This window comes from Pygoscelis adeliae, unplaced genomic scaffold, assembly GCF_000699105.1.
Source record: "Pygoscelis adeliae isolate BGI_AS28 unplaced genomic scaffold, ASM69910v1 Scaffold40, whole genome shotgun sequence".
Taxonomy (NCBI): Eukaryota; Metazoa; Chordata; class Aves; order Sphenisciformes; family Spheniscidae; genus Pygoscelis; species Pygoscelis adeliae.
Window position 1 is genome coordinate 2,133,222 of NW_008823953.1, and position 23,511 is coordinate 2,156,732.

Here is a 23,511-nt window from a genome sequence, read left to right on the forward strand (position 1 = left end):
ATACCTAATCAGAAAATAATAATGATGTAACCAAAATGTAAATGTGTCTCAGGCCTCAAATATAAAAGTGGAACAAGTCATCTTTCCTTTTCAAAGACGATCTTTCTCTATGCCTCTGTTCTGGTTTTTTTCCTGAACCATTTCTTTTGTGTGACTGGGATATGTTACAAGTTCAATAAGGATTTCCATCCATTGGAAGATCCAAAAAGGAAATGTTAAAGGTAACTTTTTTAAAATATCAGGGGAGAAAATAATTATCTTATAAATAAAATGCACAAAGATATCAGGAATGGATTTTTTAAAGAAAATCATTTACACCGTAAGAAACAATCAATTTCAATTGTGAAGCATATTGCTGCTATGTTGCAAGCATGAGATGTAGCTGGGGTTAGAAATAAGATGGGCAATGCATATGTATCAGAATTTAAGCTGTGGTTGTTGTAACTTGCCAGCAGTGTTCCCCCAGACAGAGATTTCTGAGTGGCAGAAGTACAAAACCAGCAAAGTAGAGAGTGCAAACACAAGGGGAGAAAAAGTGCTCACAATAGATGTGTAATCTTTTTGCAGTAGAGGAGCACCAGGGAGCTTTCCCAGGCAGCTTGTGGGTAAGGGCTCTTAGCTTCTGAGGGTCCCTCTGAGCTCAGCAGGCAGATCCTGGGAAGGGAGACAGCTTTTGGTGCAGCCAATGTCTAGTGGACATCTCTCTCTCCTGCCTCTGGCTTCAAAAATCAATCTATACACAGAAAAGTTTAACGCTGCTGTTGTCTAGCACAGGTGTTACAGGTATGTGACTGCAGTTCTGCTTTGCCTTTTCTACTCCATTAAAATAAGCCTACAGTTGGAACACATCAAGGTCTTTCAGGGGCTCGTAGACATTTTAGAGTCTTGGTTTGTCTTCCTACTAACTTGCTGTTTATCCAAGCTGCTGAGCAGTGCTTCCTGAGGATAAAATCGCTTTATTACCTGGCAACTCTGTGTGGGTTCCCAGGTATTTCTGGAGTAAGCCAAACTGATGTGTGATTAACCTCCCCAGAATGTCAGGCAACACTTGAACAGCAGATTTACAGTGTATTAGATTAGTCTGCTTAATTGCTAGACAAGATTTAAGGATGAAAGAGTACATTTCTTTAAAACAATACAAGTATGTTATTAAGATTTTTGCTTTACAACAAGGAATTCTCCTTAGCTTCTCAGGTATAGTAGCTAATGTTTATTTCTGACTTCTGAACCTCTACAGTCTGTTAGCCTAGAGACCTGCAAGAGGTGCGTTTTTCCTGTTCCTGTTGATAAAGGTGTTTGCCTGAGGTGGAATGAGCCAGCCCTGCTCACTTATAAAACACGACTACTATTTTGGTTTTGGTTTGTCACTGTGGCATCTCGTGGTTGTGGGGAGAGATGGAACTATTTCCTTCTGTCCACTTGCCTAGGATTTCTTGATCTACATTTAAGTGATGTTCTGTAATCAGCATGCTTCTGGATTCAGGCTTTCAAATGTTTTCCTGTTTACAGGATGTTATGGTAAGCTTTGAGCTGCCTGTGAGGAATATTAAATCTACATAGCTAATAGATTCATCACTTTCCTTTCTGCTTGTGAACTGCACGAAGTCTGCATGGCATGTCACAAAAATGAGAAATTTCGGTATCGGTGTACTTCGGCTTTATCCTTTCTTTTCTTCTTTTCCTTCACAACTCCTTAGATTTCGGAGAACCTATCATGTATCTTTTTTGTGTTAAGGTGAGAATGTAAAAGAAAAGGCATGTAGTGATACTTTGGATTGTAGGGGCTCAGTTCAGTGACAGCCATGACAGTCATCTGTGCTGTTTAAGATGATGCTACCTTAGTTAGCTGTCTGTGTTGGCTCTCTGCCAGAAGTCATCTCTCACCACCACACCATTTTTGGAGTGACTGATTACTGGCCTTGTAATCAATTGTAATTGCTGGATTGCTTGCTGCAATCCTGGAAGTTTAGATAATCTCCAGGTGCTATTTCTAAAGGCCTCACCATCGGATGAGGCTAGCTACTGTAAGCAAGCATTTGGCGCTGAATCAGCTCATGTTATCTAGAGACTTCAGATGAAGTCTGTGGGGCTCAGTTGTGGGACCTTAACAGAAAGCCTCTGACTTGTCTTTTTTGTTTATTATGTTCTGGTGCAGAGGGAATTTGCATGTGGGTTCATGCTGCTTTTCCATTCTAATTTCTCTCTGACTTTTGAAAATGAAACTTAGCCAGGAGAAATCTCAGCTGCAGCTATGTTGATTTCCCTGACCAAAGAGTAGGTGGAAAATGAGCAGATCAACCAGTTTCCCATGATTTCTACCTTACAAAGGCAGAGGATTCATAGGCAGAGTCGATTCAAACTAAAAGCTTAGTTTAAAGCCTTATCTTGGAAACTCATGCCAGCTTTCAACCTTGCTGTGAAAGATAGTCCTTTTTCAAAAAGATTGACGAAGTCTCAGTACTGTTTGTAAAGTCCCCCTTGTACTCAGTCAGTAGTAGAGCGGAGCTCTTACAACTCTAGTGGCCTGCACTGTGCATATTATACTACGCTGTCAGTGGTGGTTGTGCCTGGGGAAGGCATGGAGATTAAGCCAGTGTTGATTTGTGTGAAGTGTGTCTTTCAAGAGCTGTGAGCAGCTGTCTGGAGGGGGCTTCCAGTTGTTGTCTAGAACATCTCTTGCAAAAGATCCTGTCTCTGGTTGTATCAGAAACACTTAGCAATGCTCAAAACAGGGAGACGTGTGACAGTGCACGAGTGTAATAATCTACACCGATGTCTTTCAGTGGGGTTTGAGCTAATTTGTGTTATGTTGCAACTGGAACAGGCCTAAGAAGGCCATAAATTAAATGGGAGAAGGCACTTGCTCTTGCAGAGCAGCTCTGTGGACAGCAGGATCTGAACTTCTCTAGAACTCAGAGATTGAAATCCTGTCACTGCTGTAGTCGAGAGAACTAGCTGTTAATTTAAACAGGATAAGGATTTCACCTGAGTGTCAGAATTTGCTGTTTTAAAATTAACAACTCTCTCCCTGGTATATGTTCACAGAAAAGCATGAAAATTTGATATAATTCCCTTTTTCTCTTTGCACTTTTACAAGAAGAAAAAGTAACTAAATTGCTTCTGGGATGAAATTTTCTATGGTGGCTTAAGGCCAGTACATGGGTGTTTTGTGACTGAGCTGTGAAACCATGAAAACTGGGTTAATAATGAACCTCCCGATACAGCCTTAACATAGCACTGCTAGCAGGCGCCTCTGTAATTACTGCTTCTCTACAAAGTGTGCTGAGCTTCTACAATGGATTAAAAAATCTCATATTGCGCTTTCTTCTGTTAGAAAATGACTCAGTGGAAATCTTTTAAATATATATAATACATGCAAAGATAAAGTTTCTGCCTCTGAACTAGCCCATTCGGGGGTTTTGCAGTTTGGAAAATAGAACCTGGTTTTGCTTTAGCAGGTCTATTTCTTTTACTAAATTTGTTGCATTTGAGATGCAGTGAAATGCTAAGTAATGCTTCTGTGACATGCATAAATGATTTAGCTGACCTATGCATGTAACGGGCTGTGGAATATAAGTCCAGTTGGTAGTGCATTTAGCAGAATTTTTTTCTTTACCTTGCTATTTTCAAACAAAGATTGCAGGAGCTTTAGAAATATTTTGGAGAAGGGCAGCAGGACTGAGTGGCATGTGGGTGTGACAGGAACAGATTACAGCTGAGGAGACTATTTCTTTTGGAAGGAAAATGAGAAGAGGTGGGTGTGGTCTGTGTCCACTGAAACCAGTGGAAGCTTTTCTGTTGGCTTTAATGAGATGAATCAGACTTTTGACAGCTAGTGTGGAAGAGGCATCTAGTCTAGATGTTGGAAAATATTTAAAAGGATAAACTAAACACAAAATTTGTAAGCAGTTTTTGTTGTGCCTTGGACTAAAAGTTACTTAGTCCTTCAAAACACTTTCATTTTAGAAGCCATGGCTTGTCAAGGCTGACATAAGGATTCCTGCATGTTGGCAGCTGACTCAAAGTAGTATCTGCCAGGCCTCTCTGAGGTCATGACAGTCACTTTATGGTAGGTATATTCTCCAAGCCAGCAAGGAGGTGGAAAAATGAACTATCAAAACTATAAAACAACAATACTGGAAATACATTTACCCCTTTGGAGTCTTAGTGTGGCACTCAGCAGTTGGGTGTCCACGACAGCATTAGAGAAGTGGACAATGTATGTGCACATACGCTTTCTTTGACAGACCAAATTGACTTGGTAAAAATGCACATCTTATGCAGGCCTTTGCTAGGAGGTAAATTGCTCAGAGCCTATTTCAGACTTCAGATATGGAATATATGTGTGCTAGTAAAGGATCTTTATTTGAAAAACAAGAGGCTGGGTATTTTGTGTGCATGAACTAGGATGGATCCATTAGTTTATGTAAGGTGATGTCAGTTCACAGCAGGTGAGAGTTCAAGTATTTGGTTTTCAGACTAGAAATTCCCAGAGGTAGCAGAGGAAGAAAAAAAACCTACAAACCAATCTATTGCAAACTCATCCTGGAATCCTCTTTCCTCTTAGAATTGAAAACCTCAAACCAGTAGGACAGCTTGTTCCTTTCCTGTGGTCTCAAAACCTCATTCATGGCTCTGTTCGATGCCCTTTCTTTTTCAGCTCTCAACGCTGCCAGAAAAGACATTTACTGATGATAGTTAATAAGAAGGATACTTGCAACCCCCCACACACACACATTTACAGTATTTTTTTATAGATTCTTTTTTGACCTGCAAATACTTTTGTATGACCTTTTTGGCATTGAGTTGTGTTTTAAAACATACAAGCTACAGAATCGTGAAGACTGGATGGAGGGTGGCCCGGACGTGTTTTTGAGCGTCTCAACAAATGAGATTTGGTTTCAAGAGGCTATTACAGCTTCTGTAAGAGGGGGACAATTCCCTTGATGTTGGTGAAACCCCACCAGAAGATGTAAAGGAACTGTTTGGTTAATGTATCTGCCGTACATTATGGGGAAAGGGCAGTCAGTTTGTGTAGCAGTGTGCCTGTTAATGTTATCGCAGTAGTTGTACGTGACCGTTTGCATCCTAAAAGAGCTTTCCTTCCATAGTAGACGGTCCTTTCCCTCTGTGTGTTGGCTATAGGCACCTATAGCCAGCCAGCTAGACCAGTGACTTTCAGTCTTGCTTTCCATTCCTTCCTTCTTACTTTGTGATTGCTGGGCAAGGTGCCAAATATAGCGCTTGTCTGAATGCTATGTTCTCTCGGTGGGATTTATAATACCGGGAGTGAGAGGGTTACAGCCCAGGAGTTTTTTTAAAGTGCAAACCTGTCTGGGATTTAAGGGAAAATAGGTGGGTGTAGGGTAGATATGAACAAACAAATACTTTAAAAGAAATTTCGAATGTACTTTTCAATACTAGTGTGACCTGACCGATTGCAGCTTTAGTAAGTAGAGCTAAATCCTGTGATGACCTGCTCAGTCCAATCCCTTCAGGTCAGTAGAGGCATGCGTGTAGTGCCTTACCTCTACAGAGGCAGACTGACCAGCTGCACCATATACCTGCTGGGAACTTAACTGTTACTGAGCTGCTATGCTCCCAGATGCTAATATGCTTTGTTAGGGCCCCTACTGAATATCATAATGAGCATTGCTTTGCAGAAGACAATACTTTTCTCCTGTGACTGAAGAACAGCCCTGTTATTACAAAAACATATGAGCAAACACTCATATTCCTCTCTCCTTTGGGTTGGGTTGCCAGAAGTATAATTTTCTTCATCTTCTAGAGGAGGAAATTAAGTCAAAAAAAAAGAAACTACTACAGTAAGTCAGTGGCAGAGGTGCAAACAGAACCCAGCTTTCCTGGCGTTGAAGTATTTCATCTAAATGCTCAGCATGTTTCTGCCAGAGATGGCAAAGTGGTGGCCCAGGTTCTGCAGGACGCTTGAAGTCTTCAACCTTACCCCAGGCACGGGAAGCTGACATCTGTTGTCCAGACTGCAAGGAAGAGAGACAGCATTTTCTTTTTTCGGTGTTGCCGCATATAGCATAGTTAGTAAAAGGTTGAGAATCTCTTGCTTGGGGCTACAGGAGGCATGAATGTCAGTGTCAAGATTAGGATTGTGTCATCTTTTTATGTATATAACTGGAAAATTAGGGGGAAAAAACATATGTAATATACTCTTACGTCTAAATTGGTAATAGTACATATTACAAATGTGCAGGTGATTCAAAGGGAATTTACTTTCTTACATCTTTTCTCCAATACTACTTGCTTTTTTCAGATGCCCTTTGTCTCTGCTTTTGATTTTGTCTAGGTTCTCTGCAAGCTTATTTCTGAAAAACAGTATTTTAAAAATAGTCTAGGTTATCTGCGGTCTAGACTGTATAGTCATCCCACTGTGTATTGTCACATAACAGCTGTTAGATCTTGCTCAGGCTATCGATTTGCATTAGGGTTTCCTTTTCACAGTGCAGCAAATCCTGTGGGAGTTAAGTGTGCTGTGGTTGGAGACCTTAGCCTTTACTATAAAAAAATAAAATAATAATGTTTCCTGTCTGTCACCTGTGTATGTGGCTGTAGCATTTTCAGCTTGGATGGGCTTGAGCAAGCTAGGAGTTACTGCTGTCAGAATGGCAACTCTGAAGGCTTGCAAATGTCAGCCCCAGCCAATGAAGCGAAGATCTGTGGCTTGTACCATGGGTCCCAGTAGTGAAGTTCAAAGCCAGAAAGAATGTGCCAGCCACCTGGCAGACATCTTCAGGTGACAGACATACTGGCATCTGTATATGGTTTTATAATCAATAGGAACTAACAATGATTTGAAGACCATTTTTTACAAGCTCCCAATGTACATCTTGATATATTTTGTGAGAGAATTAACCTACCTCACTCTGCAGTATCTTGTCAAGGCTACCTGTGATTTTTTTGTCCTCTTGCTTGTTTGAATGTAGTATTTCAGTTCTTGTTATTTCAGTATATCTTATGAGAGAGTAATTTTTAACCTGCAAATGGAGATTCATAATAATTTTTTCCCTGTGGTGCCACATTTTTATTGCACTTGAAAACAAATATACTCATCCAATGCTGTCGTCATTAGATTCACTGGTCTTTTTACAGTCAGTTTTTTTATCTTGCCTTTCAACTTAATGTAATACATTTGTAGCCCCTTCTTTTTACTGGTATCAAGTAAGATAGTTTTGGAATTGCTCGGTTTTAAAAAGTTATGTTTCATTTTGTGATTACAGCAATTTTCTTCCCTAATTGTTAGATTGCAAATAAATGGTGAACAGAAAGCTGGTATTTTAGAAAAGAAAAAAAAAGTTGTCACAATAGGAGATTGCAGAGGGAACTCTGAGGTGAGAACTAATAACAGGTATAATACCTCTTTCTTAGCAGCTTTTTGATCTTTTCCTTCTTGATAGCTTGTGCTTTGTGTTATAAATTACCAGGGAAATGAACAATAGGCACCATACAGTGGCACCTAATCAAAATGCCCTTGTGAACAGGAGTTTTCTGAATGGGTGAGCAGCCACATATCTCAAGCCAAAATATAAGAAACCCTTCACTGTGAGTAGCTTAACCAAATGCAGCAAAGTTACCTGCTTTCTACTTCTATGGTTGAAATTGTAAAGTGAATCACAGAAGTCTGTGTGCTTCCTGTAGAAGATGACTTTGTGGGCAAGCTTCAGAAGAGCAGCAGTGTTTGATGGGTCTGTCCTCATCTTTGCAGAAGAGAGCAGAGAGGCCCAGTGCTGTGTTCCAACATCCCATATGGTTGTGAATCGAACTACAGTCAAAAGCAGAAGTCCAGTTCATGGTTCCTGCTAAAAATGTAATTTTTTCTAATGAGTAGGTTTTTCCTTCTTACTGATCTTCAGAAAGCATCGTACAGCATTGTAGATCTAAATCTGGTGAACTCCAGTGTTAATTCTCATTCTGGTGTAAATCTTTCTCAGCTGATCTGATCCTGAGCCCTCCAGAGCCTCCCTCACAAGATGTGGGTAGCTTCTTTCTCTCCCTTTGAGATTTTTGGATGTGAACTTGACATCATCTCTCTAGGCAGAACTGCCTGTGAATGGTTTTCCTGAAAAGGAGTTGTACATGCCGAGTCTTGTAGGATCAAGCTCATGGCTTATATGTAGCCTGTTACTGTGCACAGTCCATATACTATCAGCAGCAATAGATAAGTGCTGGTGTTATTAACAGCATGCAAATATATGGAAACATACCTAAAGCACAGTTGCAGTTCTTAAAAAAAAAAAAAAAAAAAAAAAGTCGGATATGCTGCTTTCCCTTCACTGTCAAAGACCTGAGCGGCTCTGAGGAAGGAATGGTCCATGCCACGTGTGAAAGCAGGTGCAGAGGCATTGCTGCAGGCATCTGTCTCCCTGGAGCCAGCTGCAGTTTCTCTTTCCTTTCTTGTCCCTCAAAGTGGAGGTGGTGGCAAATATGCACACCACCATGTAAAGCAGCGGTGATTTTGAAACTTGCAGTGCGTGGGCCACAGTCAGTATGTGAGTTGGTATTGGAATAGAAACCACAATAATGAAGCTGATCAGAGCGTGCGAAGCTGAGGTGCCAAGGGCTTTGCTCTTTGCAATGTATTGTATGTTGGTGATCAGCATCCAAAATCCTCTGATCTGCAGAGATTGCATGGATGCAGAGAAAGAGGAGACCTAAAAAAGGGGCTGTGTGTCCCAGCTAACCTGGGCTTTGAGTTTATTTTTCTTTTACCAGCCCTCACTGGAAAAAGTAAACACACTCCCATGCCTGTTGAGCTTAGCAGTGGTACATGGGAGATGAACTCTGGCAGCATTGTTTTAAAAGAATAAGGCCAAGTTTTTAGCCATTATACCCAGATGCAGCACTGTGTTTGCAAGGGTGTCACACTAGTGGGGTTTTGCCAACCAGCAGTGTGGCTCACAAGTCTCTGCGAGAACCAAAGGACGTGAGCGCACTCTTTGCCTGTGGTTTCTCAGCAAATGGAAGGAAGATAGGCCCTGCTGTTGTAAAGCAAAGCATTTGTAAGACTAAAAGGAGAGAAGAGGAAAAAAAAAAAAAACAAACCCATACCTCAGCAGCATGGCCGGCATGCAGCTTTTATTCAAGGCTCATGGTTCTGAGTGGGCAAACCCAATTAATTTTAAATGCCTTGGATGTGTAAACAAGAGAAGAGCTCTGTGTTGTGTAGATACAGAAGTCTCTTTCTCTGTTAAATGCTTACAAGACCTACCCAGGTAAGTCTTTGGTGTACTAAGAAAAGACCTCGAAGAACGCTGTTTTTCAGAACAACTGAACTTTGGGGACTTTTGGTCATTGGGTAATTACAGTGCAAGGCTGTTCATCTCACGCTTGTATTTAGTCATGTAACAAGTATTTAGTGATAGAATTACATATTTTTCACCACTGTTCCTTTCCTTCCTGCAAAGAAGGAAAAAAAGTAATGTGGAAAGGAATAAAATGTTTGCAAGATGGTGATGTGAATCCAGGAGCCAGTGTGCCAGAGATCTCAATCTCCACCGTGCTGTTATTGTGCTGTGACTGTCTTTTGCCTTCAGTAGAGTTACAGTGCCAAAACACAGGTGCAACTGTCCTCATTTTCTCCTCATGCTGTGTAGACCTGTTAGGTGCCTTGCAAATAAGACCCAAATAATCCTGAAGTGAAGGGAGACGTGTGCCTTTCCTTGGGTTGCTCCCTTGTATGTTTTCCTTGCCTTTAATGCCACTGCCTGGAATACTTCATTTTGGTCTTCAAGATTTTGCAAATGATTCTCTTCCAAAATTGTCTGCAGATAGTTCTGCTCTGTGGTAAAGTCAGGAAAGCCAAGACTTTGAATTGTCATACTTGCCATCGTATTCTTGGTACATGTAACCTATTACTAGTTGCCTAAGACAGTACCACAACATCTCTTCTTACTCTTCTCTGTGAGCTCTTACTTCAATCTAAAGTAGCGTTTTGCTGTTGTCTTTTACTTCTATTAGGGTGTTCATACTATGACAGCAATGAACAGTCTTTGTTGTATGATAACATGATGCATAAGTCTCTTAATCACGCGAAATTAGTTTTTTAATTTGATTAGAAATAGCAGCAACAAACAATGTGCTTAGTGTAGTGGGTAACTGAAACAATTTGAGTACTAGGAAGCTGCTTCTACAAGCATTTTGAATTTTCAGCCGTCTTCTCAAATTGACCATTTCTTGCTTCGTTGTCATGGAAATATTAGGCTAAAAATATCTTTAGATATGCAGTAGAGACAAGGAATGTGTGCATACTGATTCTGAAGTGTGATAAATGTATTAAAAAAGCAGCCCTTATTATGGTATTGTGAGTGATAGTGCTAAGCTCTTGGCTTCTCTTTTACATGCAAGTGCAAAGGATTTTTGTCTTGATAATATTCACATCTTGTTGCCCAAGGACTTAATTGCAAGAGTCTCTGTATAGTGCATGGCACATGCTTGAATGACTGTAATAGCTCCCAATCAGAGTGAACACTGAGTTTTAATATTGCATGGTCTGGCTGCTAAACACAAAGCAACTGTTGTTGTAAAGCATTTTTATAGTGACTGAAGAGAGCTTAGCACTTGAAAATGTGAATAGATAGGGCTTCTGACTGGGAGAGTTTGCAGAGTAACAAGAGAAAGGATGTAATGTGTAAGAGGAGCTGGGGGGATGGTGAGGTCTGTGGCTGGTTTTGGCACTAATGTCTTCAAAGGTAACTTGGGGAAAAAAAAATGAAAGACTGACTCAAGGGAATGTTTTGTTTCTAACATGAAATTCAGTTATGCTTATCAGATGTGATTAAAGACTGGCTCAAGAAGTGCTGTAGTAGGTGTCTTGAATTAAACTGCTATTAATGTAAATGAGAACACAAATCCTCCCTAATTTCAGTACTTGGCTGGGTTTGGAGTTGCAGAGTGTCCCTTTTCATGCTGTCCTTTCCCTTCACAAAGCAGGCACCAGGTAAAGTTATTGCTTACACCTTCCTAAATACAGGGGAATAAAACCAAGTGATGTAGAGGGCTGTATTGGAGGCACTTGGTTTCTGATAACTGGTGTTATCTCTAGCTCGAGGCTGTGCCTGAAGGCATAATCCAGTTGTATGTATTTAATTAAGACTTTAAACTACTGTTGCCCTGATAAAAAGCAAGGAGCTGATGGTTCACAGGCATCTGCTCTAGGAGACAGTTAACTTGAGGCAGACATAATAACTGGAAGCCTAAAGGATCTGTTGTGACAGGGGCAGCTGAGAAGAGCTTGCTTCATCTGGGACAACCCGGTGGCTGCACATCACAGTAAAGAGAGGAGAGGGGTCCCCAGCTCTGCCTGTCCCTCCTCTGTTGTGGAACTGTGAGCTATTGTATAGTCTTGAGTTTTATACCTTTCTCTGTCTCTGAGTCACCTTCACAGGGCCTCTGTTGACACTCAGAACAAAGCTCAGGGATGTCAGTGTTTCTGTATATTTTCTATCTGTTTACATTGTGTTTTAATATATATTGGTGTAACTGAGGACACATACACTATACTTCCAGTTCGAGTTCTTTTCCTGAATATTGTCAGTGACTCTAATGTAGCTAAAGGGACACTAATACAGTGAAACAGATGGCTTTCTGCATGTGAGGCAAGGCTGTGTACTGGAAGTGTAGAGACTTTTTTCTCTACTAATCAATTTTGTTAAAGAACTGCTGAGTCCATTGTAACCAAGATGATGACCAGTTTTAAAACAGAGGTGTTATTTAAAAACTTAGTCTGGCGTAATTGTTGCATTTCAGAAGTTATTTTAGATCATCTCCCTCATAAATAGATGAACCATGTGTTTGATTTTTGCCTGCAATGTTGTTTTTCTTGCAATGTGCATGAGTGCTTAGGAACAGAGAGCAAATGTTAGGCATGGTTTCCAGTTATTATGGACTCAACTATCACACAGTTAAAAATGCTTTGATTGCAAGTTTTTCTCAAATTGCTTACTTGCTAATGCTCATGGTGAAAAACCCATCGTTAAGCTGATTTACATAAAAACATTATATGCCTGTAGGCTCCGGAATTTCATTACAGTCTCAATCTTAGTGCAGCCCTTATTTGCTGTTTGCAATGACTGAAATGTCTCTCTCAAACAGCTTTTCCTTCTCCTGATGAAAGTAAGTTGTTACACCCCTGCCCCCCATCCCCAACTCTCACTTAGATTGGTGCCTATTAGTCCTTTCTTTACAACAGTCCATAAAGGCAGAGCAGATAGCACTTGGGTTTGACTGTAAGTAAATAGAAAAAATTCTCGCCTGTTCTGGGCTGGATCCAGCTGTCTTTATGAATATGGAGCAAATAGTTCTGTTGGTTTCAATGGGATGAGAGATGACTCAGTGCCAGGAATGGTAAGGCTGAGTCCTTTTTTCTTTTTCCCATCTTACGTTTCTGAAGATAATTTTAGGAGGAAATTATATTTTCAAGGATGTGAGCTGTCTGAGCAAACCAAATTTCAATTCCATTACTCATGTTATACAATAAAATTTGTGAGTAATAGTTGGAGAATGTGCCCCAGTGCAAACTGCAAGTTCTGTTCCTAGCTACATAAGGGCTAAAACACCTTTTTATAAAATGCCTTTTTATTAAAGACATTTAGCATCTTTAGCTACTGGCTGGGCAGTGGCATCCTTCCACTGACCTTTCCTGTGGTGGGTATCTGCAGAAGCTTTGCTTTGCTCTACTCTAGTTGTCAATCTAAATGCCAGACTTACTGAGCACTTTGGTACAGACCCTTGTCTGTGATGAACTGGACTTCTACAAGGGCCACTGGATGGCTGTAGATTTTAATCCGTTCCAACCCCTGCCTGTCTGGATAGAATTTGAGCCAGTAGACTGACTATAATCCCATTGCTGTCTCCCTGTGGTTGCCAAATTGGGAGCTTGAATACAAGTCCCCCAGTACACGTATTGCGTTTCCACCACGAAGGCAGCTGGCAGTGCTCATCTGTCCTAGCAGGACTGAAACAGTGCTGTGCTCTACCTGCGTGCTCAAAATTCTTCTCTGTTCAAGCTTATGACTGCCACAAATCAGTTTGGTTTTTTTCTTCACCATCTTACCTGGTTTTGTCCTAGCTTGTCTCCCCACCCCATGCTCCTAATCCCCCCAGCTGCCTTCATCTCTTCCTTCAACAGGGGCAAAAATTGGCAGTGGATTCATATTCTTCTCTTCCATGCTACTTGGCACAGTGGGGAGATACCCAGGGATGCAGTCCTCCGGCTCCCAGGAGAGGTGCCCAGATGTAGCACAGCCAGGAAGAGCTTAGATCTGTATTGCAGAAAAAGTCTGTCTTAGCGCTGGTCTGGAACATGCTCAGCACAGATAGGATTTCCTGGGCATTTAGATGGTAAAATCAAAGATGTCTCAAATGAGCATATCAAACAATTTTTTGGAGAGGCTTATGTTGAATTTTAATGTACTTTTACAGGAACAGCAAAAGATACATAGTTAGTATAGTGACTTCTGCTCCATATTAACATGAGGGGTAAAAGGGGAGGTCTTCAGAAATCTTTAATGAGTAAAAACCCATGGTTTTCCCTTACCCTCACAGCTACAAATTTCTGGATGAAATTTTCTTGCTTTGTATCTACATAGATCTGAGGCGGACATCCAGCATGCAAAATTTTATTCCAAATGTATGTATCTTTGAAAATGTATAAGCAACTGAAAACAAGGTTTGTGATGAAAAATGGCAAGCAACTTTAGTAATCAGTAATGCTAGATGCCCTGCCCGTATGGAGAAATATATACAAGTGCTGGAAGTGAATGTATAAGCACACATCCATTCCAGCTGCTAGCATTCTTCAGTAAGGAGTCTTGCCGATAGGACAGTTTTTGTGAGGGCAGCACATAAGCAACAGCCTATTGAAATTAGATCTATATGTTCTTCCTGAATAGCAGTTTACAGAGTCACTTTGTTGTATCTCTCCTGTAATAAACTCCTGGATACCTTTATCTTCATAAGGCAAAAATGGTGTGATTTTGTCTGTCTTACTCTCCGGAATCTACATCTGAAAAATTTCTGAATAATGATGATTAATCACAGCGCAGTCATAGGCAAGCAGATTCATGTCACTTCATATGAACAGCATAGTAATAGAGGTGGATTATACAAAGCTAGACCCAAAATCAATGTAGTATGGAGCATGCAATGCTGAGGGCTCAAACAGGTGAAGCTAGGACAGAGGAGACTGGCCCACTGACTGAGGATTGTTTCTACCTATTAGTTGTTAGAGTACTGATTTACTGTAGTACTCTTGTGATTGGAGGCAGGTAGCTGCTGAATCAAATTATCAAGCAAAGGAAATAAAAGTGAAAGTCAATAGTAGACAGTATCCGCAGATCACAAATAACAGAATAAAGAATCAATGATATAATAAATTATAATAATCAGCTCTCCTATTACAAAGGAGGTAACTCCAGCCCTGAATGTGCAACCTTTGTGAAGCAATAGAAGTCTGTGACAACACCATCTGAAGATGAAATAAAATTACTAAGATCGAATCTGTTCTTCAAATATCAGTTACAACTACGAATACTGAAATACATTATTTATTATTGCAGAGTTAAGGTTATTTGAATGTTCTAACTCTGCATTTCTGCATCTTGACAAGTTTGGATTTTTGGCTTAAATTTAATCTTGATGAGAAGTTTTCTGGGTGTTCTACTGCTTGGTTTTGAGCTATTACAGTTTCCTTGCAAAGGTTTGTGCCTGAAATTGTTGATATGTACTGGTCAGCCTCAATTCTGTCTCCAGGTACTTTTTTCTTTCTTGCCTGGAGGCATTGTAATCTGAAAGGTGAGACTTTAAAATCTCGTGTCTCATGGTTTCTCAGAAGTCTTTTAACAGTCTGTTCACATGTGTTTATGCATGTTTTCAAGCAGGACAAGGAAAAAGTAATCAAAATCGGAAGGAATTCTGCAACTGGGATTGAAGAAACACATCTATTTAGGCCTCGTTTGGCTTTAAACTGTTAGTGGTCTAAAAACTGAGGCACCTTATGGAAAACTGTAGGTGGTTGTGATACTAAAATACTGTGAGCAGGTGCGGCTTACAGCATAAGGAAATACACAGTCCATAGGTGGCTGAGTAGCAGACCAGCTTGACAGCTGTAGTGTCACTGTTGCATATCGGACAGGCAATTCCTGGAACAGGCAGTTTTTCTGATACAGTACAAGAAATAAGAGCCGTTGTTTGCATGGAGCAGCAGCAGGCATACATGATGGAAATAAACAGGTACCATGTATTGATGCTGTAAGAACAAATTGTATCTGCCAGTAATAACCTTACCTGTATCTTCATTGTGTGTCTTAATTCTTTGCTGACAGGGCAGGTATAGTATTGGGAGAAACTACATAAATTTATCTTAAAAACTATTGATGCTTAGGAAAAGGCTTGCGCTGATGCAGGAGCACTGGGTTTCGACTCTGGGTTGCACAGTTTACCTGCTCTCGACACTTCCAGTGGTATTCAAAAGCAGGAGATGGGTGCTGGAGGCAGCAGCAAGTGGAGAAGGGTGGTCAGGTGTGAGAGGTGGACAGGATGTACGCTTGCGCACTGGGTTTCACAGGTAGCTGCTGATACAGCTCATACATTGTGCTCCATGCATAATGAAGCTCTCGGTGAGGGGGTACTTTTTTCTTTTTCAGGTTTGACTTTCTTACTCTCTCCTTTTCTGCCTTTCCTTGCCTTGTTTCTTTTTTCCCCTGCCGCCTTCTCATTTAGACAGTCCTAGTCTTTCTCCCCTCTCCCCTGTCCCACTGTCTCTGTGCAGTGATTCTCTTCTAATCTCAGTTCTCCCCTTCCCTCAACTTCAACATTGCTTATTCAATCCAGTACTGCAGCACCTCATATAAACTGCCTTTAATCTCTCTCTGTTTTGGCTTCCCATTGTAATTCCTTGTCCTATTTTTTTCATATGCCTCTCCCAGTTTCCCCATTGCATTCAATCAGTTCTCCCTTCCATTGGCTCCCTATCTCCACTTTGACACCCTCTGTCTCTACTTCAAGATCACCGTGGCTACTTTAATTCAACGTGGTCACATAGTGATCTGATTATAGCACAGTATCATATGTTTGCTTATTCCACTTCTGGGTCCTCTGTATGGAAAGCTTTATGACTCATTACTTAATTGCTTTGCTCTCTGATTTGGTTCACTTGGTTCCCACCCACTTACCAAAGACAGCTACCTTTTCATTACTGGTTTTTGACACCTCTCATTTTTCATGCACAATGTTTGCCCAAAAGAGCAACAACAGCTCTTGTAGTAATAGATTGAGTTGATTGCAAATGACTCAGGTTTTTGACACTGGCATTACTTCCCTGAGAGGTTGTTCAGTGCTGAGAAATGCTTAGCTAATGCCTAGTCACCTCAGCTATTTAATTGAAACAAAAAGTATCATGGGAGTAAATCACAACCAGATTGTGGAAGTGCCTCAGGTGTATCACACACTCCTATCAAACAGCAACTGATGCTTCCCGCCTCCCCCAAAGAATATAATTTAGGCTTTCCTTGAAATACCTGTTAGGATGGTTGGGGTTTTTTTTAGTTTAACAAGGGAAACTGCTTAATCCTGGCAGTGCTTCTTTTTATATTTGAGGGAATAAATCCACCTTTTAGTGAAAGCTAAGCCTCTGAGACCAGGCTAGCCTTCGTAAGTGAGGAGCAGAGGATTATAAGAGCAAGTGAACTTTTGGGAAGAGATTTAGGGCAATTTTGACAACTCTGAAGGAATGAGAATGATAAGTAGGAATGGAACTATTTTAAAGGAAAAGGGTATCAAATAAACCAACAGGAGCAATAACACTGACAGAAAAGAAGAATGGGTGGATGATGGAAACTAGGACACCCCTTAGAGGCTTTCAACCTTCAATACCTCCAGCTGCAATTCATCAGGAGACCCTACTAGATTTTATCTCCTTCAGTTTAGTAAGGAGGTAGGGTGTTTTCAAAGGCTGGGTGATTGTGGAGGCAGTATAGAATATTGCCAAGAAGAGTAATGTTCAGCTGGTAAATTCATTTTCCAGTTAAGTTGCAAAACTGATTTGGTAATTGAGATAACTCAGGGCTTTGATTTTCTGTGGACTGAATTTTTTTTTTTCTTGAGAGGGATGAAGCTCCATGGCAGAGTTGTTCTCTGTCAAAACTTACTTTCTCAGAGTTTTCCTCTGAATGACAAGTGGTCTCTGTGGTGCCTGGGGATGGGCTACATCCTGGCTCCTCTCCCTTCCCTGTGAGCATCCTATGTGGCCTGCAGAGGTGCTTGCGGGCTGTGGTGCAAGGAGCAAAACAGAATTGCCTCTCCTGTTGCCTGGCTCTGATTACCCTGCCTTGGGGGCCTTGCTTTTGTGCAGCTGTATTTTCTGCACCTGTGATGGTTACAGCAGTGGGTCTGAGCATGCAGCTGGGAACTGTCTTATATCAATGCAGTGGAAGGCTGTAACACAGCTGTGGTATAATGGAGTTACCAAGCCTGGTGTAAAGGGAATACAATGCTGTTTTGTTCTTGATCCGTGAAAATTGCTGGATAGTTCGGTAATTGTCATGGGCATGAGTATTTCTGAGCATCTTTTGACACCTCATCTCTTGGAAGATTTACCAGTCTAACTGCCATTTATGCTAATTGACAGGAGAATTTAACCTCATTACTTCCTGACTTTAACATCATAACTTCATTACCTGATCCAGTGAGCTGCTACTCATAATTGCCTAGATGAAAATAACAATGGCATGTATTTATTTGTAACTGGGGATTAACTGGACAACACCTGCTCCTGACCTGTGCACTGTGCCATGTAGCTAGGGCAGCAGGACAGAGTTAAATGGTCTCCTTTATTCCACAACAAGCTAATCTACAAGACTACAATGCAAACAGCCTTTATAACTACATATTATGTACTAATGCCAGCTGGATAATATTCAGGTTAATTTATATCACTGCCTTGCCTATACTTACAGTGCTTTCTGTTCATCTGCAGAGGCAGTGATACCAAGCCAGTGAATGTCTGCATCTGTTTTGGAAATGTCCCACAGGTGATTCAGGAATACAAGAACAATCTTCAGACAGATTAAACTGTTAGGACTCTTGAAGTGAAAAACATGGCACCAACAATGTTATTTGGAAAGAATGGCTCCCAGCCAAAAAAAGTCCAACTAGGGTCTAAGTGGCATTTTTGCACATAAAGATACCGTATGTAATTTTGCAAGCTTTATGCTTGTTAAAGTTTTATCTATCTATTGATAAGTCACTTGCTAATATTTTCAATCTGAAAAAGATCTAGGAAAAAGGGGGAGGGGGGAAATCAAGAAAAAATAAAATGTTCTTCCCCTCATGTTTCAAGAGCAATTTCTCAAGCTGTGAAGGTCCCCATAAGACTTCTCAGATCTGCTCTCTGAATGAAACCTTTGACATTCATTAATCACTGCCTCAAATACTGCCTGATGAACGGCTCCACCTCTGCCACTCTTTTGAATTGATGCAGACACCTGCATCTCTCGGGTTGCCTTCTTGCCAGTTTGCATCTGTATGTGGGCAGTTTGATTGAAAATTAAGTTAGTAATAGTAGTTGTGTGAAACTGAGAGGAATCTTCAATACCCACATGGTTCTTTCCAAATACATATTCAATCATCTTAGTAATCCTTTGTCCTTGAAAGCAATACTAATATCCAGAATACCTACATAAGAATATATTCTTTCCTCCTTCTGTTCTCTCTGTCTAATACTTTTAGTTTAGTTAAATAGATTCTTTTAAACCATCGTTTCCCAATGTGTGTGGTAACTGATTTGCTACTTGTCAACCTACGGCAACATTTCCTGCTGTGAAGTCTGAACATTGTTATACAGGCTAGTACCTGAAGTTATAGTTTATTAACTACATGAGTTAATAAAAATAAAAAAAGAAAAAGCTTCTCTTTAGCTCTTAATGTTCCATGCAAATGGTAGCTAAAAATCTCCAGGGGAGAAGAAAATTAAGATTTGAATAATTGGTGAGAACTGCATGTTTTAGCTATTGTGATATCCTCAGCTTTTGCTGTCTTCTCAGTGAGTAAATGAGTTAGCTGCTGAGCTGTTAAAAGTCCTGTAGAGAAAATTACAGTGTGAAAATTCAATCTGGACTTGCAGTTTTTCAGTCCCACAGGCTCATCCAGCTTTTTTGCTGCCAAAAGAAACAACTGCTGCTCCCAGGTGCAACAATGGGGTCGCTTGCTTAGCTGCACTGACACCTCAAGTAATTTTCTTGAATATGCAGAAGTTTGTTTGGGGCATAGTTGAGAATTATACCCCAGGATGGGCAACAAAGCCCCTCATGGAGGTGCTGAAGGACTCTGTAGCCTGTTCCACTTCTTGTGGAGTGCTGTGAAGTAAAAGGGACATGTGTATGTCTCTGCATATAGTTGGAGAGGCTTGTATTTTCACCATGTGAGCAGAAATGTACACCTGGTTGCCTGGTGAAGAATGAGCTGTGGGAATGGAAAATATGGTGGCAGATTAACTGTGCTGGCACTGTGTTTCTTGTTGATGGACTGCATGTGCCTGGTACCTCCTCAGGGAGGAGTGCTGAGAAGCCACCTGGAAATGAGAAGCACTTGAACTACTTGAGAACATAAGCTCTTTGGTTTTAATTTCCCAAGTCACATTTGAAAGTTGGGAAGGCTTTACGCTCCTAAAGCTATTTTCTCTTTCAAAAAACAAATTGGGATTTATTTTTCCTCCCGTGTTCCTGTGTATCTGTAGGTGTCAGCGTAAGCAGTTCAGGCCTGCGTTTTTGAGGGTCTCTACTGCTTTTTATGTCCCCAGGTTTTGTTTCCACCTGAGGTGCTGCATGGTTGTTTTTTGGATCTACCAAAAGGCAGATCACAGCACCATAATCTGTGGCCAAGGTCCCAGCTCTTAATGTTGCATAATCTTGTCGCAGCTGCACTCATTTCATTTGTTACTGGTGTTAAAACAGCAATGCAATTTGTATGGTGGAGGCAGTATAGAATATTGCCAAGAAGAGTAATGTTCAGCTGGTAAATTCATTTTCCAGTTAAGTTGCAAAACTGATTTGGTAATTGAGATAACTCAGGGCTTTGATTTTCTGTGGACTGAATTTTTTTTTTTCTTGAGAGGGATGAAGCTCCATGGCAGAGTTGTTCTCTGTCAAAACTTACTTTCTCAGAGTTTTCCTCTGAATGACAAGTGGTCTCTGTGGTGCCTGGGGATGGGCTACATCCTGGCTCCTCTCCCTTCCCTGTGAGCATCCTATGTGGCCTGCAGAGGTGCTTGCGGGCTGTGGTGCAAGGAGCAAAACAGAATTGCCTCTCCTGTTGCCTGGCTCTGATTACCCTGCCTTGGGGGCCTTGCTTTTGTGCAGCTGTATTTTCTGCACCTGTGATGGTTACAGCAGTGGGTCTGAGCATGCAGCTGGGAACTGTCTTATATCAATGCAGTGGAAGGCTGTAACACAGCTGTGGTATAATGGAGTTACCAAGCCTGGTGTAAAGGGAATACAATGCTGTTTTGTTCTTGATCCGTGAAAATTGCTGGATAGTTCGGTAATTGTCATGGGCATGAGTATTTCTGAGGATCTTTTGACACCTCATCTCTTGGAAGATTTACCAGTCTAACTGCCATTTATGCTAATTGACAGGAGAATTTAACCTCATTACTTCCTGACTTTAACATCATAACTTCATTACCTGATCCAGTGAGCTGCTACTCATAATTGCCTAGATGAAAATAACAATGGCATGTATTTATTTGTAACTGGGGATTAACTGGACAACACCTGCTCCTGACCTGTGCACTGTGCCATGTAGCTAGGGCAGCAGGACAGAGTTAAATGGTCTCCTTTATTCCACAACAAGCTAATCTACAAGACTACAATGCAAACAGCCTTTATAACTACATATTATGTACTAATGCCAGCTGGATAATATTCAGGTTAATTTATATCACTGCCTTGCCTATACTTACAGTGCTTTCTGTTCATCTGCAGAGGCAGTGATACCAAGCCAGTGAATGTCTGCATCTGTTTTGGAAATGTCCCACAGGTGATTCAGGAATACAAGAACAATCTTCAGACAGATTAAACTGTTAGGACTCTTGAAGTGAAAAACATGGCACCAACAATGTTATTTGGAAAGAATGGCTCCCAGCCAAAAAAAGTCCAACTAGGGTCTAAGTGGCATTTTTGCACATAAAGATACCGTATGTAATTTTGCAAGCTTTATGCTTGTTAAAGTTTTATCTATCTATTGATAAGTCACTTGCTAATATTTTCAATCTGAAAAAGATCTAGGAAAAAGGGGGAGGGGGGAAATCAAGAAAAAATAAAATGTTCTTCCCCTCATGTTTCAAGAGCAATTTCTCAAGCTGTGAAGGTCCCCATAAGACTTCTCAGATCTGCTCTCTGAATGAAACCTTTGACATTCATTAATCACTGCCTCAAATACTGCCTGGTGAACGGCTCCACCTCTGCCACTCTTTTGAATTGATGCAGACACCTGCATCTCTCGGGTTGCCTTCTTGCCAGTTTGCATCTGTATGTGGGCAGTTTGATTGAAAATTAAGTTAGTAATAGTAGTTGTGTGAAACTGAGAGGAATCTTCAATACCCACATGGTTCTTTCCAAATACATATTCAATCATCTTAGTAATCCTTTGTCCTTGAAAGCAATACTAATATCCAGAATACCTACATAAGAATATATTCTTTCCTCCTTCTGTTCTCTCTGTCTAATACTTTTAGTTTAGTTAAATAGATTCTTTTAAACCATCGTTTCCCAATGTGTGTGGTAACTGATTTGCTACTTGTCAACCTACGGCAACATTTCCTGCTGTGAAGTCTGAACATTGTTATACAGGCTAGTACCTGAAGTTATAGTTTATTAACTACATGAGTTAATAAAAATAAAAAAAGAAAAAGCTTCTCTTTAGCTCTTAATGTTCCATGCAAATGGTAGCTAAAAATCTCCAGGGGAGAAGAAAATTAAGATTTGAATAATTGGTGAGAACTGCATGTTTTAGCTATTGTGATATCCTCAGCTTTTGCTGTCTTCTCAGTGAGTAAATGAGTTAGCTGCTGAGCTGTTAAAAGTCCTGTAGAGAAAATTACAGTGTGAAAATTCAATCTGGACTTGCAGTTTTTCAGTCCCACAGGCTCATCCAGCTTTTTTGCTGCCAAAAGAAACAACTGCTGCTCCCAGGTGCAAGAATGGGGTCGCTTGCTTAGCTGCACTGACACCTCAAGTAATTTTCTTGAATATGCAGAAGTTTGTTTGGGGCATAGTTGAGAATTATACCCCAGGATGGGCAACAAAGCCCCTCATGGAGGTGCTGAAGGACTCTGTAGCCTGTTCCACTTCTTGTGGAGTGCTGTGAAGTAAAAGGGACATGTGTATGTCTCTGCATATAGTTGGAGAGGCTTGTATTTTCACCATGTGAGCAGAAATGTACACCTGGTTGCCTGGTGAAGAATGAGCTGTGGGAATGGAAAATATGGTGGCAGATTAACTGTGCTGGCACTGTGTTTCTTGTTGATGGACTGCATGTGCCTGGTACCTCCTCAGGGAGGAGTGCTGAGAAGCCACCTGGAAATGAGAAGCACTTGAACTACTTGAGAACATAAGCTCTTTGGTTTTAATTTCCCAAGTCACATTTGAAAGTTGGGAAGGCTTTACGCTCCTAAAGCTATTTTCTCTTTCAAAAAACAAATTGGGATTTATTTTTCCTCCCGTGTTCCTGTGTATCTGTAGGTGTCAGCGTAAGCAGTTCAGGCCTGCGTTTTTGAGGGTCTCTACTGCTTTTTATGTCCCCAGGTTTTGTTTCCACCTGAGGTGCTGCATGGTTGTTTTTTGGATCTACCAAAAGGCAGATCACAGCACCATAATCTGTGGCCAAGGTCCCAGCTCTTAATGTTGCATAATCTTGTCGCAGCTGCACTCATTTCATTTGTTACTGGTGTTAAAACAGCAATGCAATTTGTATGTTAAAACACTGGCATTCCTTTATTATTTTCTTACATAGGCACTGTAGTTACAGTGAGCGGAATTGTGGCTCTGCAGGTAAAGGCTGGCGTTTCCTCTGGGCCTCAGCAGCAGCTGCAAAGCAAGGTGTTAAGGAAAAACTTGATTATGAGTAGCACTTTCAAGTATATTATGGAGCAGCTGAAAACTTCCATGGCGTTATCCAGTTAAAACTGCAAGATGTGAATGCTGCTTTTATTTAAATAAGCATTTTTCAGATCCCACAAACATACCTGTTACATACAGTGCATACCTGCTGTGTAGGCACGTATCAACCCAGTTCACATCCTAGTTTACTATGGAAGAAAACTCCTGCCTGCAGGATGTGTTCTAGCAAGTCACCAGGTCCAGGCGAGTGAGTGGGATTATGGCACATACTAGCAATTCGTATCTGCTTGTAGTTACAAACCACCAGAGAAGCTGGCTGAAAGTATCTTTCCTTCTTGCAGCAGACAATAAGGTGGGTCGTAAGGGGATG

The 23,511-nt window shown here is 40.9% G+C and overlaps 1 protein-coding gene across 1 annotated transcript in view; it reads left to right on the forward strand.

Annotated features, from left to right (window-relative positions):
• The window catches only part of HECW1 (HECT, C2 and WW domain containing E3 ubiquitin protein ligase 1), a 184,280-nt gene that overhangs the window by 30,417 nt on the left and 130,352 nt on the right, over nucleotides 1–23,511 (forward strand).